Consider the following 22,335-nt stretch of genomic DNA (forward strand, 5'->3'; position numbering starts at 1 on the left):
GACAAGACAAGACAAGACAAGACAAGACAAGACAAGACAAGACAAGACAAGACAAGACAAGACAAGACAAGACAAGACAAGACAAGACAAGACAAGACACGACATCACAAGACAAGACAACACAAGACAAGACAAGACAAGACAAGACAAGACAAGACAAGACAAGACAAGACAAGACAAGACAAGACAAGACAAAACAAGACAAGACAAGACAAGACAAGACAATATAAGACAAGACAAGACAAGACAAGACAAGACAAGACAAGACAAGACAAGACAAAACAAGACAAGACAAGACAAGACAAAACAAGACAACACAAGACAAGACAATATAAGACATGACAAGACAAGACAAGACAAGACAAGACATGACAAGACAAGACAAGACAAGACAAGACAAGACAAGACAAGACAAGACAAGACAAGACAAGACAAGACAAGACATGACAAGACAAAACAAGACAAGACAAGACAAGACAAGACAAGACAAGACATGACAAGACAAAACAAGACAAGACAAGACAAGAAAAGACATGACATGACATGACAAGACAAAACAAGACAACACAACACAACACACAACATGACATGACATGACATGACATGTCATGACAAGACAAAACAAGACAACACAACACAACACACGACATGACATGACATGACATGACATGACAAGACAAGACAGGACAGGACAGGACAAGACAAGACCAGACAAGACAAGACAAGGCAAGATAAGGCAAGACAAGACAAGACAAGACAAGACAAGACAAGACAAGACAAGACAAGACAAAACAAGACAAGACAAGACAAGACAAGACAAGACAATATAAGACATGACAATACACAACAAAACAAGACAAAACAACACAACACACGACATGACAAGACAAGACAAGACAAAGCAACACAAGACACGACATGACATGACATGACAAGACAAGACAAAACAAAAAAACACAACACACGACATGACATTACATGAGAAAACAAGACAAGACAAGACATGACAAGACAAGACAAGACAAGACCAGACAAGACAAGACAAGGCAAGATAAGGCAAGACAAGACAAGACAAGACAAGACAGGACAGGACAGGACAAGACAAGACAAGACAAGACAAAACAACACAACACACGACATGACATCACAACACAAGACAAGACAAGACAAAACAACACAACACACGACATGACAAGACAAGACAGGACACAGCAGCACAAGACAAAACAACACAAGATACGACATGACATGACAAGACAAGACAAGACAAGACAAGACAAGACAAGACAAGACAAGACAAGACAAGACAAGACAAGACAAGACAAGACAAGACAAGACAAGACAATACAAGACAAGACAAGACAAGACAAGACAAGACCAGACAAGACAAGACAAGGCAAGATAAGGCAAGACAAGACAAGACAAGACAAGACAAGACAAGACAAGTCAAGACAAGACATGACAAAACAAGACAAGACAATACAAGACAAGACAAGACAAGACAAGACAAGACAAGACAAGACAAAACAAGCCAACACAACACAACACACGACATGACATGACATGACAAGACAAGACAATATAAGACATGACAATACACAACAAGACAAGACAAAACAACACAACACACGACATGAAAAGACAAGACAAGACAAGACAGGACAAAGCAGCACAAGACAAAACAACACAACATACGACATGACATGACAAGACAAGACAACACAAGACAAGACAAGACAAGACAAGACAAGACAAGACAAGACAAGACAAGACAAGACAAAACAAGACAAGACAAGACAAGACAATATAAGACATGACAAGACAAGACAAGACAAGACAAGACAAGACAAGACAAGACAAGACAAGACAAGACAAGACAAGACAAGACAAGACAAGACAAGACAAGACAAGACAAGACAAGACAAGACAAGACAAGACAAGACAAGACAAGACAAGACAAGACAAGACAAGACAAGACAAGACAAGACAAGACAAGACAAGACAAGACAAGACAAGACAAGACAAGACAAGACAAGACAAGACAAGACAAGACAAGACAAGACAAGACAAGACAAGACGAGACAAGACAAGACAAGACAAGACAAGACAAGACAAGACAAGACAAGACAAGACAAGACAAGACAAGACAAGACAAGACAAGACAAGACAAGACAAGACAAGACAAGACAAGACAAGACAAGACAAGACAAGACAAGACAAGACAAGACAAGACAAGACAAGACAAGACAAGACAAGACAAGACAAGACAAGACAAGACAAGACAAGACAAGACAAGACAAGACAAGACAAGACAAGTCAAGACAAGACATGACAAGACAAAACAAGACAAGACAAGACAAGACAAGACAAGACAAGACAAGACAAGACCAGACAAGACAAGACAAGGCAAGATAAGGCAAGACAAGACAAGACAAGACAAGGCAAGACATGACAAGACAAGACAAAACAAGACAAGACAAGACAAGACAAGACAAGACAAGACAAGACAAGACAAGACAAAACAAGACAAGACAAGACAAGACAAGACACGACATCACAAGACAAGACAACACAAGACAAGACAAGACAAGACAAGACAAGACAAGACAAGACAAGACAAGACAAGGCAAGACAAGACAAGACAAAACAAGACAAGACAAAACAAGACAAGAAGAGACAAGACATGACAAGACAAGACAAGACAAGACAAGACCAGACAAGACAAGGCAAGATAAGGCAAGACAAGACAAGACAAGACAAGACAAGACATGACAAGACAAGACAAGACAAGACAAGACAAGACAAGACAAGACAAGACAAGACAAGACAAGACAAGACAAGACAAGACAAGACAAGACAAGACAAGACAAGACAAGACAAGACAAGACAAGACAAGACAAGACAAGACAAGACAAGACAAGACAAGACAAGACAAGACAAGACAAGACAAGACAAGACAAGACAAGACAAGACAAGACAAGACAAGACAAGACAAGACAAGACAAGACAAGACAAGACAAGACATGACAAGACAAGACAAGTCAAGACAAGACATGACAAGACAAAACAAGACAAGACAAGACAAGACAAGACACGACATCACAAGACAAGACAACACAAGACAAGACAAGACAAGACAAGACAAGACAAGACAAGACAAGACAAGACAAGACAAGACAAGACAAAACAAGACAAGACAAAACAAGACAAGAAGAGACAAGACATGACAAGACAAGACAAGACAAGACAAGACAAGACAAGACAAGACAAGACAAGACAAGACAAGACAAGACAAGACAAGACAAGACAAGACAAGACAAGACAAGACAAGACAAGACAAGACAAGACAAGACAAGACAAGACAAGACCAGACAAGACAAGGCAAGACAAGGCAAGACAAGGCAAGATAAGACAAGACAAGACAAGACAAGACAAGACAAGACAAGACAAGACAAGACAAGACAAGACAAGACAAGACAAGACAAGACAAGACAAGACATGACAAGACAAGACAAGTCAAGACAAGACATGACAAGACAAAACAAGACAAGACAAGACAAGACAAGACAGGACACAGCAGCACAAGACAAAACAACACAACATACTTCATGACATGACAAGACAAGACAAGACAAGACAAGACAAGACAAGACAAGACAATATAAGACATGACAAGACAAGACAAGACAAGACAAGACAAGACAAGACAAGACAAGACAAGACAAGACAAGACAAGACAAGACAAGACAAGACAAGACAAGACAAGACAAGACAAGACAATACAAGACAAGACAAAACAAGACAAGACAAGACAAGACAATATAAGACATGACAAGACAAGACAAGACAAGACAAGACAAGACAAGACAAGACAAGACAAGACAAGACAAGACAAGACAAGACAAGACAAGACAAGACAAGACAAGACAAGACAAGACAAGACAAGACAAGACAAAACAAGACAAGACAAGACAAGACAAGACAATATAAGACATGACAAGACAAGACAAGACAAGACAAGACATGACAAGACAAGACAAGACAAGACAAGACAAGACAAGACAAAACAAGACAAGACCAGACAAGACAAGACAAGGCAAGATAAGGCAAGACAAGACAAGACAAGACAAGACAAGACAAGACAAGACAAGACAAGACAAGACAAGACAAGACAAAACAAGACAAGACAAGACAAAACAAGACAAGACAAGACAAGACAATATAAGACATGACAAGACAAGACAAGACAAGACAGGACACAGCAGCACAAGACAAAACAACACAACATACTTCATGACATGACAAGACAAGACAAGACATGACAAGACAAGACAAGACAAGACAAGACAAGACAAGACAAGACAAGACAAGACAAGACAAGACAAGACAAGACAAGACAAGACAAGACAAGACAAGACAAGACAAGACAAAACAAGACAAGACAAGACAAGACAATATAAGACATGACAAGACAAGACAAGACAAGACAAGACAAGACATGACAAGACAAGACAAGACAAGACAAGACAAGACAAGACAAGACAAAACAAGACAAGACCAGACAAGACAAGACAAGGCAAGATAAGGCAAGACAAGACAAGACAAGACAAGACAAGACAAGACAAGACAAGACAAGACAAGACAAGACAAGACAAGACAAGTCAAGACAAGACATGACAAGACAAAACAAGACAAGACAAGACAAGACAAGACAAGACAAGACAAGACAAGACCAGACAAGACAAGACAAGGCAAGATAAGGCAAGACAAGACAAGACAAGACAAGGCAAGACATGACAAGACAAGACAAAACAAGACAAGACAAGACAAGACAAGACAAGACAAGACAAAACAAGACAAGACAAGACAAGACAAGACACGACATCACAAGACAAGACAACACAAGACAAGACAAGACAAGACAAGACAAGACAAGACAAGACAAGACAAGACAAGACAAGACAAGACAAGACAAAACAAGACAAGACAAAACAAGACAAGAAGAGACAAGACATGACAAGACAAGACAAGACAAGACAAGACCAGACAAGACAAGACAAGGCAAGATAAGGCAAGACAAGACAAGACAAGACAAGACAAGACATGACAAGACAAGACAAGACAAGACAAGACAAGACAAGACAAGACAAGACAAGACAAGACAAGACAAGACAAGACAAGACAAGACAAGACAAGACAAGACAAGACAAGACAAGACAAGACAAGACAAGACAAGACAAGACAAGACAAGTCAAGACAAGACATGACAAGACAAAACAAGACAAGACAAGACAAGACAAGACAAGACAAGACAAGGCAAGACAAGACCAGACAAGACAAGACAAGGCAAGATAAGGCAAGACAAGACAAGACAAGACAAGGCAAGACATGACAAGACAAGACAAAACAAGACAAGACAAGACAAGACAAGACAAGACAAGACAAAACAAGACAAGACAAGACAAGACAAGACACGACATCACAAGACAAGACAACACAAGACAAGACAAGACAAGACAAGACAAGACAAGACAAGACAAGACAAGACAAGACAAGACCAGACAAGACAAGGCAAGACAAGGCAAGACAAGGCAAGATAAGACAAGACAAGACAAGACAAGACAAGACAAGACAAGACAAGACAAGACAAGACAAGACAAGACAAGACAAGACAAGACATGACAAGACAAGACAAGTCAAGACAAGACATGACAAGACAAAACAAGACAAGACAAGACAAGACAAGACAAGACAAGACAGGACACAGCAGCACAAGACAAAACAACACAACATACTTCATGACATGACAAGACAAGACAAGGCAAGACAAGACAAGACAAGACAAGACAATATAAGACATGACAAGACAAGACAAGACAAGACAAGACAAGACAAGACAAGACAAGACAAGACAAGACAAGACAAGACAAGACAAGACAAGACAAGACAATACAAGACAAGACAAAACAAGACAAGACAAGACAAGACAATATAAGACATGACAAGACAAGACAAGACAAGACAAGACAATACAAGACAAGACAAGACAAGACAAGACAAGACAAGACAAGACAAGACAAGACAAGACAAGACAAAACAAAACAAGACAAGACAAGACAAGACAATATAAGACATGACAAGACAAGACAAGACAAGACAAGACATGACAAGACAAGACAAGACAAGACAAGACAAGACAAAACAAGACAAGACCAGACAAGACAAGACAAGGCAAGATAAGGCAAGACAAGACAAGACAAGACAAGACAAGACAAGACAAGACAAGACAAGACAAGACAAGACAAGACAAAACAAGACAAGACAAGACAAAACAAGACAAGACAAGACAATATAAGACATGACAAGACAAGACAAGACAAGACAGGACACAGCAGCACAAGACAAAACAACACAACATACTTCATGACATGACAAGACAAGACAAGACATGACAAGACAAGACAAGATAAGACAAGACAAGACAAGACAAGACAAGACAAGACAAGACAAGACAAGACAAGACAAGACAAAACAAGACAAGACAAGACAAGACAATATAAGACATGACAAGACAAGACAAGACAAGACAAGACAAGACATGACAAGACAAGACAAGACAGGACAAGACAAGACAAGACAAGACAAAACAAGACAAGACCAGACAAGACAAGACAAGGCAAGATAAGGCAAGACAAGACAAGACAAGACAAGACAAGACAAGACAAGACAAGACAAGACAAGTCAAGACAAGACATGACAAGACAAAACAAGACAAGACAAGACAAGACAAGACAAGACAAGACAAGACAAGACAAGACCAGACAAGACAAGACAAGGCAAGATAAGGCAAGACAAGACAAGACAAGACAAGGCAAGACATGACAAGACAAGACAAAACAAGACAAGACAAGACAAGACAAGACAAGACAAGACAAAACAAGACAAGACAAGACAAGACAAGACACGACATCACAAGACAAGACAACACAAGACAAGACAAGACAAGACAAGACAAGACAAGACAAGACAAGACAAGACAAGACAAGACAAGACAAGACAAAACAAGACAAGACAAAACAAGACAAGAAGAGACAAGACATGACAAGACAAGACAAGACAAGACAAGACCAGACAAGACAAGACAAGGCAAGATAAGGCAAGACAAGACAAGACAAGACAAGACAAGACATGACAAGACAAGACAAGACAAGACAAGACAAGACAAGACAAGACAAGACAAGACAAGACAAGACAAGACAAGACAAGACAAGACAAGACAAGACAAGACAAGACAAGACAAGACAAGACAAGACAAGACAAGACAAGACAAGACAAGACAAGACAAGACAAGACAAGACAAGACAAGACAAGACAAGACAAGACAAGACAAGACAAGACAAGACAAGACAAGACAAGACAAGACATGACAAAACAAGACAAGACAAGACAAGACAAGACAAGACAAGACAAGACAAGACATGACATGACAAGACAAAACAAGACAAGACAAGACAAGACAAGACATGACATGACATGACATGACATGACATGACAAGACAAAACAAGACAACACAACACAACACACGACATGACATGACATGACAAGACAAGACAAGACAATATAAGACATGACAATACACAACAAGACAAGACAAAACAACACAACACACGACATGACAAGACAAGACAAGACAGGACAAAGCAGCACAAGACAAAACAATACAACATACGACATGACATGACAAGACAAGACAAGACAAGACAAGACAAGACAAGACAAGACAAGACAAGACAAGACAAGACAAGACAAGACAAGACAAGACAAGACAAGACAAGACAAGACAAGACAAGACAAGACAAGACAAGACAAGACAAAACAAGACAAGACAAAACAAGACAAGACAAGACAAGACATGACAAGACAAGACAAGACAAGACAAGACAAAACAAGACAAGACAAAACAAGACAAGACAAGACAAGACATGACAAGACAAGACATGACAAGACAAGACAAGACAAGACAAGACAAGACAAGACAAGACAAGACAAGACAAGACAAGACAAGACAAGACAAGACAAGACAAGACAAGACAAGACAAGACAAGACAAGACAAGACAAGACAAGACAAGACAAGACAAGACAAGACAAGACAAGACAAGACAAGACAAGACAAGACAAGACAAGACAAGACAAGACAAGACAAGACAAGACAAGACAAGACAAGACAAGACAAGACAAGACAAGACAAGACAAGACAAGACAAGACAAGACAAGACAAGACAAGACCAGACAAGACCAGACAAGACAAGACAAAACAAGACAAGACAAGACAAGACAAGACAAGACAAGACAAGACAAGACAAGACAAGACAAGACAAGACAAGACAAGACAACACAACACAACACATGACATGACATGACATGACAAGACAAGACAAGACAAGACAAGACAAGACAAGAAAAGACAAGACAAGACAAGACAAAACAACACAACACACGACATGACATCACAAGACAAGACAAGACAAGACAAGACAAGCCAAGACAAGACAAGACAAGACAACACAACACAACACATGACATGACATGACATGACAAGACAAGACAAGACAAGACAAGACAAGACAAGACAAGACAAGACAAGACAAGACAACACAACACAACACATGACATGACATGACATGACAAGACAAGACAAGACAAGACAAAACAAGACAAGACAAGACAAGACAAGACAAAACAAGACAAGACAAGACAAGACAAGACAAGACAAGACAAGACAAGACAAGACAAGACTAGACAAGACAAGACAAGACAAGACAAGACAAGACAAGACAAGACAAGACAAGACAAGACAAGACAAGACAAGACAAGACAAGACAAGACCAGACAAGACAAGACAAGACAAGACAAAACAAGACAAGACAAGACAAGACTAGACAAGACAAGGCAAGATAAGGCAAGACAAGACAAGACAAGACAAGACAAGACAAGACAAGACAAGACAAGACAAGACAAGACAAGACAAGACAAGACAAGACAAGACAAGACAAGACAAGACAAGACAAGACAAGACAAGACAAGACAAGACAAGACAAGACAAGACAAGACAAGACAAGACAAGACAAGACAAGACAAGACAAGACAAGACAAGACAAGACAAGACAAGACAAGACAAGACAAGACAAGACAAGACAAGACAAGACAAGACAAGACAAGACAAGACAAGACAAGACAAGACAAGACAAGACAAAACAAGACAAGACAAGACAAGACAAGACTAGACAAGAAAAGACAAGACAAGACAAGAAAAGACAAGACAAGACAGGACAGGACAAGACAAGACAAGATAAGACCAGACAAGACAAGACAAGACCAGACAAGACAAGACAGGACAGGACAAGACAAGACAAGATAAGACCAGACAAGACAAGACAAGACCAGACAAGACAAGACAAGACAAGACAAAACAAGACAAGACAAGACAAGACAAGACATGACAAGACAAAACAAGACAAGACATGACAAGACAAGACAAGACAAGACATGACAAGACAAAACAAGACAAGACAAGACAAGACAAGACATGACATGACAAGACAAGACAAGACAACACAACACACGACATGACATGACATGACATGACAAGACAAGACAGGACAGGACAGGACAAGACAAGACAGGACAGGACAGGACAAGGCAAGATAAGGCAAGACAAGACAAGACAAGACAAGACAAGACAAGACAAGACAAGACAAGACAAGACAAGATAAGACAAGACAAGACAAGACAAGACAAGACAAGACAAGACAAGACAAGACAAGACAAGACAAGACAAGACAAGACAAAACAAGACAAGACAAGACAAGACAAGACAAGACATGACATGACATGACAAGACAAGACAAAACAAGACAAGACAACACAACACACGACATGACATGACATGACAAGACAAGACAATATAAGACATGACAATACACAACAAGACAAGACAAGACAAGACAAGACGAGACAAGACAAGACAAGACAAGACAAGACAAGACAAGACAAGACAAGACAAGACAGGACAGGACAAGACAAGACAAGATAAGACCAGACAAGACAAGACAAGACCAGACAAGACAAGACAAGACAAGACAAAACAAGACAAGACAAGACCAAACAAGACAAGACAAGACAAGACAAGAAAAGACAAGACAAGACAAGAAAAGACAAGACAAGACAAGACAAGACAAGACAAGACAAGACAAGACAAGACAAGACAAGACAAGACAAGACAAGACAAGACAAGACAAGACAAGACAAGACCAGACATGACCAGACAAGACAAGACAAGACAAGACAAGACAAGACAAGACAAGACAAGACAAGACAAGACAAGACAAGACAAGACAAGACAAGACAAGACAAGACAAGACAAGACAAGACTAGACAAGACAAGACAAGACAAGACAAGACAAGACAAGACAAGACAAGACAAGACAAGACAAGACAAGACAAGACAAGACAAGACAAGACAAGACAAGACAAGACAAGACAAGACAAGACAAGACAAGACAAGACAAGACAAGACAAGACAAGACAAGACAAGACAAGACAAGACAAGACAAGACAAGACAAGACAAGACAAGACCAGACATGACAAGACAAGACAAGACAAGACAAGACAAGACAAGACAAGACAAGACAAGACAAGACAAGACAAGACAAGACAAGACAAGACAAGACAAGACAAGACAAGACAAGACAAGACAAGACAAGACCAGACAAGACAAGACAAGACAAGACAAGACAAGACAAGACAAGACAAGACAAGACAAGACAAGACAAGACAAGACCAGACCAGACATGACAAGACAAGACAAGACAAGACAAGACAAGACAAGACAAGACAAGACAAGATAAGACCAGACAAGACAAGACAAGACCAGACATGACAGGACAAGACAAGACAAGACAAGACAAGACAAGACAACACAACACAACACATGACATGACATGACATGACATGACAAGACAAGACAAGACAAGACAAGACAAGACCAGACCAGACAAGACAAGACAAGACAAGACAAGACAAGACAAGACAAGACAAGACAAGACAAGACAAGACAAGACAAGACAAGACAAGACAAGACAAGACAAGACAAGACAAGACAAGACAAGACAAGACAAGACAAGACAAGACAAGACAAGACAAGACAAGACAAGACAAGACAAGACAAGACAAGACAAGACAAGACAAGACAAGACAAGACAAGACAAGACAAGACAAGACAAGACAAGACAAGACAAGACAAGACAAGACAAGACAAGACAAGACAAGACAAGACAAGACAAGACAAGACAAGACAAGACAAGACAAGACAAGACAAGACAAGACAAGACAAGACAAGACAAGACAAGACAAGACAAGACAAGACAAGACAAGACAAGACAAGACAAGACAAGACAAGACAAGACAAGACAAGACAAGACAAGACAAGACAAGACAAGACAAGACAAGACAAGACAAGACAAGACAAGACAAGACAAGACAAGACAAGACAAGACAAGACAAGACAAGACAAGACTAGACAAGACTAGACAAGACAAGACAAGACAAGACAAGACAAGACAAGACAAGACAAGACAAGACAAGACAAGACAAGACAAGACAAGACAAGACAAGACAAGACAAGACAAGACCAGACATGACAAGACAAGACAAGACAAGACAAGACAAAACAAGACAAGACAAGACAAGATAAGACCAGACAAGACAAGACAAGACCAGACATGACAGGACAAGACAAGACAAGACAAGACAAGACAAAACAACACAACACAACACATGACATGACATGACATGACATGACAAGACAAGACAAGACAAGACAAGACAAGACAAGACAAGACAAGACAAGACAAGACAAGACAAGACAAGACAAGACAAGACAAGACAAGACAAGACAAGACAAGACCAGTCAAGACCAGACAAGACAAGACAAGACAAAACAAGACAAGACAAGACAAGACAAGACAAGACAAGACAAGACAAGACAAGACAAGACAAGACAAGACAAGACAAGACAAGACAAGACAAGACAAGACAAGACAAGACAAGACAAGACAAGACAAGACAAGACAAGACAAGACAAGACAAGACAAGACAAGACAAGACAAGACAAGAAAAGACAAGACAAGACAAGAAAAGACAAGACAAGACAGGACAGGACAAGACAAGACAAGATAAGACCAGACAAGACAAGACAAGACCAGACAAGACAAGACAAGACAAGACAAAACAAGACAAGACAAGACCAAACAAGACAAGACAAGACAAGACAAGACAAGAAAAGACAAGACAAGACAGGACAGGACAAGACAAGACAAGACAAGACAACACAACACAACACATGACATGACATGACATGACAAGACAAGACAAGACAAGACAAGACAAGACAAGACAAGACAAGACAAGACAAGACAAGACAAGACAAGACAAGACAAGACAAGACAAGACAAGACAAGACAAGACAAGACAAGACAAGACAAGACAAGACAAGACAAGACAAGACAAGACAAGACAAGGCAAGACAAGACAAGACAAGACAAGACAAGACAAGACAAGACAAGACAAGACAAGACAAGACAAGACAAGACAAGACAAGACAAGACCAAACAAGACAAGACAAGACAAGACAAGACAAGAAAAGACAAGACAAGACAAGAAAAGACAAGACAAGACAGGACAGGACAAGACAAGACAAGATAAGACCAGACAAGACAAGACAAGACCAGACAAGACAAGACAAGACAAGACAAAACAAGACAAGACAAGACCAAACAAGACAAGACAAGACAAGAAAAGACAAGACAAGACAGGACAGGACAAGACAAGACAAGACAAGACAACACAACACAACACATGACATGACATGACATGACAAGACAAGACAAGACAAAACAAGACAAGACAAAACAACACAACGCACGACATGACATGACAAGACAAGACAAGACAAGACAAGACAAGACAAGACAAGACAAGACAAGACAAGACAAGACAAGACAAGACAAGACAAGACAAGACAAGACAAGACAAGACAAGACAAGACAAGACAAAACAACACAACACACGACATGATATCACAAGACAAGACAAGACAAGACAACACAACACAACACATGACATGACATGACATGACATGACAAGACAAGACAAGACAAGACAAGACAAGACATGACATGACAAGACAAAACAAGACAAGACAAAACAACACAACGCACGACATGACAAGACAAGACAAGACAAGACAAGACATGACATGACAAGACAAAACAAGACAAGACAAAACAACACAACGCACGACATGACATGACATGACAAGACAAGACAAGACAAGACAAGACAAGACAAGACAAGACAAGACAAGACAAGACAAGACAAGACAAGACAAGACAAGACATGACATGACAAGACAAGACAAAACAAGACAAGACAAAACAACACAACGCACGACATGACATGACATGACAAGACAAGACAAGACAAGACAAGACAAGACAAGACAAGACAAGACAAGACAAGACAAGACAAGACAAGACAAGACAACACAACACAACACATGACATGACATGACATGACATGACATGACAAGACAAGACAAGACAAGACAAGACAAGACAAGACAAGACAAGACAAGACAAGACAAGACAAGACAAGACAAGACCAGACAAGACAAGACCAGACAAGACAAGACAAAACAAGACAAGACAAGACAAGACAAGACAAGACAAGACAAGACAAGAAAAGACAAGTCAAGACAAGACAAGACAAGACAAGACAAGACAAGACAAGACAAGACAAGACAAGACCAGACAAGACCAGACAAGACAAGACAAGACAAAACAAGACAACACATGACATGACATGACATGACATGACATGACAAGACAAGAAAAGACAAGTCAAGACAAGACAAGACAAGACAAGACAAGACAAGACAAGACAAGACAAGACAAGACAAAACAAGACAAGACAAGACCAAACAAGACAAGACAAGACAAAACAACACAACACATGACGTGACATGACAGTACAAGACAAGAAAAGACAAGACAAGACAAGAAAAGACAAGACAAGACAGGACAGGACAAGACAAGACAAGATAGGACCAGACAAGACAAGAGAAGACCAGACAAGACAAGACAAGACAAGAAAAGAAAAGACAAGACAAGACAAAACAACACAACACACGACATGACATCACAAGACAAGACAAGACAAGACAAGACAAGACAAGACAAGACAAGACAAGACAAGACAAGACAAGACAAGACAAGACAAGACAAGACAAGACAAGACAAGACAAGACAAGACAAGACAAGACAAGACAAGACAAGACAAGACAAGACAAGACAAGACAAGACAAGAAAAGACAAGACAAGACAAGACAAGACAAGACAAGACAAGACAAGACAAGACAAGACAAGACAAGACAAGACCAGACAAGACAAGACAAGACAAAACAAGACAAGACAAGACAAGACAAGACAAGACAAGACAAGACAAGACAAGACAAGACAAGACAAGACAAGACAAGACAAGACAAGACAAGACAAGACAAGACAAGACAAGACAAGACAAGACAAGACAAGACAAGACAGGACAAGACAAGACAAGACAAGACAAGACAAGACAAGACAAGACAAGACAAGACAACGCACGACATGACAAGACAAGACAAGACATGACATGACAAGACAAAACAAGACAAGACAAAACAACACAACGCACGACATGACAAGACAAGACAAGAAAAGAAAAGACAAGACAAGACAAGACAAGACAAGACAAGACAAGACAAGACAAGACAAGACAAGACAAGACAAGACAGGACAAGACAAGACAAGACAAGACAAGACAAGACAAGACAAGACAAGACAAGACAAGACAAGACAAGACAAGACAAGACAAGGCAAGATAAGGCAAGACAAGACAAGACAAGACATGACATGACAAGACAAAACAAGACAAGACAAAACAACACAACGCTCGACATGACAAGACAAGACAAGAAAAGAAAAGACAAGACATGACAAGACAAGACAAGACAAGACAAGACAAGACAAAACAAGACAAGACAAGACATGACATGACAAGACAAAACAAGACAAGACAAAACAACACAACGCACGACATGACAAGACAAGACAAGACAAGACAAGACATGACATGACAAGACAAAACAAGACAAGACAAAACAACACAACACATGACATGACATGACATGACATGACAAGACAAGACAAGACAAGACAAGACATGACATGACAAGGCAAAACAAGACAAGACAAAACAACACAACGCACGACATGACAAGACAAGACATGACATGACAAGACAAAACAAGACAAGACAAAACAACACAACGCACGACATGACATGACAAGACAAGACAAGACAAGACAAGACAAGACAAGACAAGACAAGACAAGACAAGACAAGACAAGACAAGACAAGACAAGACAAGACAAGACAAGACAAGACAAGACAAGACAAGACAAGACAAGACAAGACAAGACAAGACAAGACAAGACAAGACAAGACAAGACAAGACAAGACAAGACAAGACAAGACAAGACAAGACAAGACAAGACAAGACAAGACAAGACAAGACAAGACAAGACAAGACAAGACAAGACAAGACAAGACAAGACAAGACAAGACAAGACAAGACAAGACAAGACAAGACAAGACAAGACAAGACAAGACAAGACAAAACAACACAACACACGACATGATATCACAAGACAAGACAAGAAAAGACAACACAACACAACACATGACATGACATGACATGACATGACAAGACAAGACAAGACAAGACAAGACAAGACATGACATGACAAGACAAAACAAGACAAGACAAAACAACACAACGCACGACATGACAAGACAAGACAAGACAAGACAAGACATGACATGACAAGACAAAACAAGACAAGACAAAACAACACAACGCACGACATGACATGACATGACAAGACAAGACAAGACAAGACAAGACAAGACAAGACAAGACAAGACAAGACAAGACAAGACAAGACAAGACAAGACAAGACAAGACAAGACAAGACATGACATGACAAGACAAGACAAAACAAGACAAGACAAAACAACACAACGCACGACATGACATGACATGACAAGACAAGACAAGACAAGACAAGACAAGACAAGACAAGACAACACAACACAACACATGACATGACATGACATGACATGACAAGACAAGACAAGACAAGACAAGACAAGACAAGACAAGACAAGACAAGACAAGACAAGACAAGACAAGACAAGACAAGACAAGACAAGACAAGACAAGACCAGACAAGACAAGACAAGACCAGACAAGACAAGACAAAACAAGACAAGACAAGACAAGACAAGACAAGACAAGACAAGAAAAGACAAGTCAAGACAAGACAAGACAAGACAAGACAAGACAAGACAAAACAACACAACACACGACATGACATCACAAGTCAAGACAAGACAAGACAAGACAAGACCAAACAAGACAAGACAAGACAAAACAACACAACACATGACGTGACATGACAGTACAAGACAAGAAAAGACAAGACAAGACATGAAAAGACAAGACAAGACAGGACAGGACAAGACAAGACAAGATAAGACCAGACAAGACAAGAGAAGACCAGACAAGACAAGACAAGACAAGAAAAGAAAAGACAAGACAAGACAAGACAAGACAAGACAAAACAACACAACACACGACATGACATCACAAGACAAGACAAGACAAGACAAGACAAGACAAGACAAGACAAGGCAAGACAAGACAAGACAAGACAAGACAAGACAAGACAAGACAAGACAAGACAAGACAAGACAAGACAAGACAAGACAAGACAAGACAAGACAAGACAAGACAAGACAAGACAAGACAAGACAAGACAAGACAAGACAAGACAAGACAAGACAAGACAAGACAAGACAAGACAAGGCAAGATAAGGCAAGACAAGACAAGACAAGACAACACAACACAACACAACACATGACATGACATGACATGACATGACAAGACAAGACAAGACAAGACAAGACAAGACAAGACATGACATGACAAGGCAAAACAAGACAAGACAAAACAACACAACGCACGACATGACAAGACAAGACAAGACAAGACAAGACAAGACAAGACAAGACAAGACAAGACAAGACAAGACAAGACAAGACAAGACAAGACAAGACAAGACAAGACAAGACATGACATGACAAGACAAGACAAAACAAGACAAGACAAAACAACACAACGCACGACATGACATGACATGACAAGACAAGACAAGACAAGACAAGACAAGACAAGACAAGACAAGACAAGACAAGACAAGACAAGACAAGACAAGACAAGACAAGACAAGACAAGACAAGACAAGACAAGACAAGACAAGACAACACAACACAACACATGACATGACATGACATGACATGACAAGACAAGACAAGACAAGACAAGACAAGACAAGACAAGACAAGACAAGACAAGACAAGACAAGACAAGACAAGACAAGACAAGACAAGACAAGACCAGACAAGACAAGACAAGACCAGACAAGACAAGACAAAACAAGACAAGACAAGACAAGACAAGACAAGACAAGAAAAGACAAGTCAAGACAAGACAAGACAAGACAAGACAAGACAAGACAAGAAAAGACAAGTCAAGACAAGACAAGACAAGACAAGACCAAACAAGACAAGACAAGACAAAACAACACAACACATGACGTGACATGACAGTACAAGACAAGAAAAGACAAGACAAGACATGAAAAGACAAGACAAGACAGGACAGGACAAGACAAGACAAGATAAGACCAGACAAGACAAGAGAAGACCAGACAAGACAAGACAAGACAAGAAAAGAAAAGACAAGACAAGACAAGACAAGACAAGACAAGACAAGACAAGACAAGACAAAACAACACAACACACGACATGACATCACAAGACAAGACAAGACAAGACAAGACTAGACAAGACAAGACAAGGCAAGACAAGACAAGACAAGACAAGACAAGACAAGACAAGACAAGACAAGACAAGACAAGACAAGACAAGACAAGACAAGACAAGACAAGACAAGACAAGACAAGACAAGACAAGACAAGACAAGACAAGACAAGACAAGACAAGACAAGGCAAGATAAGGCAAGACAAGACAAGACAAGACAACACAACACAACACATGACATGACATGACATGACATGACAAGACAAGACAAGACAAGACAAGACAAGACAAGACAAGACATGACATGACAAGGCAAAACAAGACAAGACAAAACAACACAACGCACGACATGACAAGACAAGACAAGACAAGACAAGACATGACATGACAAGACAAGACAAGACAAGACAAGACAAGACAAGACAAGACAAGACAAGACAAGACAAGACAAGACAAGACAAGACAAGACAAGACAAGACAAAACAACACAACGCACGACATGACATGACATGACAAGACAAGACAAGACAAGACAAGACAAGACAAGACAAGACAAGACAAGACAAGACAAGACAAGACAAGACAAGACAAGACAAGACAAGACAAGACAAGACAAGACAAGACAAGACAAGACAAGACAACACAACGCACGACATGACAAGACAAGACAAGACAAGACAAGACATGACATGACAAGACAAAACAAGACAAGACAAAACAACACAACGCACGACATGACATGACATGACAAGACAAGACAAGACAAGACAAGACAAGACAAGACAAGACAAGACAAGACAAGACAAGACAAGACAAGACAAGACAAGACAAGACAAGACAAGACAAGACAAGACAAGACATGACATGACAAGACAAGACAAAACAAGACAAGACAAAACAACACAACGCACGACATGACATGACATGACAAGACAAGACAAGACAAGACAAGACAAGACAAGACAAGACAAGACAAGACAAGACAAGACAAGACAAGACAAGACAAGACAAGACAACACAACACAACACATGACATGACATGACATGACATGACAAGACAAGACAAGACAAGACAAGACAAGACAAGACAAGACAAGACAAGACAAGACAAGACAAGACAAGACAAGACAAGACAAGACAAGACAAGACCAGACAAGACAAGACAAGACCAGACAAGACAAGACAAAACAAGACAAGACAAGACAAGACAAGACAAGACAAGAAAAGACAAGTCAAGACAAGACAAGACAAGACAAGACAAGACAAGACAAGAAAAGACAAGTCAAGACAAGACAAGACAAGACAAGACCAAACAAGACAAGACAAGACAAGACAAGACAAGACAAGACAAGACAAGACAAGACAAGACAAGACAAGACAAGACCAAACAAGACAAGACAAGACAAAACAACACAACACATGACATGACATGACAGGACAAGACAAGAAAAGACAAGACAAGACAGGACAGGACAAGACAAGACAAGATAAGACCAGACAAGACAAGACAAGACAAGACAAGACAAAACAAGACAAGACAAGACAAGACAAGACAAGACAAGACAAGATAAGACCAGAAAAGACAAGACAAGACAAGACAAAACAACACAACACACGACATGACATCACAAGACAAGACAAGACAAGACAAGACAAGACAAGACAAGACAAAACAAGACAAGACAAGACAAGACAAGACAAGATAAGACCAGAAAAGACAAGACAAGACTAGACAAAACAACACAACACACGACATGACATCACAAGACAAGACAAGACAAGACAAGACAAGACAAGACAAGACAAGACAAGACAAGACAAGACAAGACAAGACAAGACAAGACAAGACAAGACAAGACAAGACAAGATAAGACCAGAAAAGACAAGACAAGACAAGACAAAGCAACACAACACACGACATGACATCACAAGACATCACAAGACAAGACAAAACAAGACAAGACAAGACAAGACAAGACAAGACAAGACAAGACAAGACAAGACAAGACAAGACAAGACAAGACAAGACAAGACAAGACAAGACAAGACAAGACAAGACAAGACAAGACAAGACAAGACAAGACAAGACAAGACAAGACAAGACAAGACAAGACAAGACAAGACAAGACAAGACAAGACAAGACAAGACAAGACAAGACAAGACAAGACAAGACAAGACAAGACAAGACAAGACAAGACAAGACAAGACAAGACAAGACAAGACAAGACAAGACAAAACAAAACAAGACAAGACAAGACCAAACAAGACAAGACAAGACAAGACAAGAAAAGACAAGTAAGGACAGGACAAGACAAGACAAGACAAGACAAGACAAGACAAGACAAGACAAGATAAGACCAGACAAGACAAGACAAGACAAGACAAGACAAGACAAGTCAAGACAAGACAAGACAAGACAAGACAAGACAAGACAAGACAAGACAAGACAAGACAAGACAAGACAAGACAAGACAAGACAAGATAAGACCAGACAAGACAAGACAAGACAAGACAAGACAAGACAAGACAAGACAAGACAAGACAAGACAAGACAAGACAAGACAAGATAAGACCAGACAAGACAAGACAAGACAAGACAAGACAAGACAAAACAAGACAAGACAAGACAAGACAAGACAAGATAAGACCAGAAAAGACAAGACAGGACAAGACAAAACAACACAACACACGACATGACATCACAAGACAAGACAAGACAAGACAAGACAAGACAAGACAAGACAAGACAAAACAAGACAAGACAAGACAAGACAAGACAAGATAAGACCAGAAAAGACAAGACAAGACAAGACAAAACAACACAACACACGACATGACATCACAAGACAAGACAAGACAAGACAAGACAGGACAAGACAAGACAAGACAAGACAAGACAACAGAACACACGACAGGACAAGACAAGACAAGGCAAGACAAGACAAGACAAGACAAGACAAGACAAGACAAGACAAGACAAGACAAGACAAGACAAGACAAGACAAGACAAGACAAGACAAGACAAGACAAGACAAGACAAGACAAGACAAGACAAGACAAGACAAGACAAGACAAGACAAAACAAGACAAGACAAGACAAGACAAGACAAGACAAGACAAGACAAGACAAGACAAGACAAGACAAGACAAGACAAGACAAGACAAGACAAGACAAGACAAGACAGGACAAGACAAGACAAGACAAGACAAGACAAGACAAAACAACACAACACATGACATGACATGATAGGACAAGACAAGACAAGACAAGACAAGACAAGATAAGACCAGAAAAGACAAGACAAGACAAGACAAAACAACACAACACACGACATGACATCACAAGACAAGACAAGACAAGACAAGACAGGACAAGACAAGACAAGACAAGACAAGACAACAGAACACACGACAGGACAAGACAAGACAAGGCAAGACAAGACAAGACAAGACAAGACAAGACAAGACAAGACAAGACAAGACAAGACAAGACAAGACAAGACAAGACAAGACAAGACAAGACAAGACAAGACAAGACAAGACAAGACAAGACAAGACAAGACAAAACAAGACAAGACAAGACAAGACAAGACAAGACAAGACAAGACAAGACAAGACAAGACAAGAAGAGACAAGACAAGACAAGACAAGACAAGACAAGACAAGACAAGACAAGACAAGACAAGACAAAACAACACAACACATGACATGACATGATAGGACAAGACAAGACAAGACAAGACAAGACAAGACAAGACAAGACAAGACAAGACAAGACAAGACAAGACAAGACAAGACAAGACAAGACAAGACAAGACAAGACAAGACAAGACAAGACAAGACAAGACAAGACAAGACAAGACAAGACAAGACAAGACAAGACAAGACAAGACAAGACAAGACAAGACAAGACAAGACAAGACAAGACAAGACAAGACAAGACAAGACAAGACAAGACAAGACAAGACAAGACAAGACAAGACAAGACAAGACAAGACAAGACAAGACAAGACAACAGAACACACGACAGGACAAGACAAGACAAGACAAGACAAGACAAGACAAGACAAGACAAGACAAGACAAGACAAGACAAGACAAGACAAGACAAGACAAGACAAGACAAGACAAGACAAGACAAGACAAGACAAGACAAGACAAGACAAGACAAGACAAGACAAGACAAGACAAGACAAGACAAGACAAGACAAGACAAGACAAGACAAGACAAGACAAGACAAGACAAGACAAGACAAGACAAGACAAGACAAGACAAGACAAGACAAGACAA

Source organism: Zeugodacus cucurbitae, chromosome X, assembly GCF_028554725.1.
Source record: "Zeugodacus cucurbitae isolate PBARC_wt_2022May chromosome X, idZeuCucr1.2, whole genome shotgun sequence".
Classification (NCBI taxonomy): Eukaryota; Metazoa; Arthropoda; class Insecta; order Diptera; family Tephritidae; genus Zeugodacus; species Zeugodacus cucurbitae.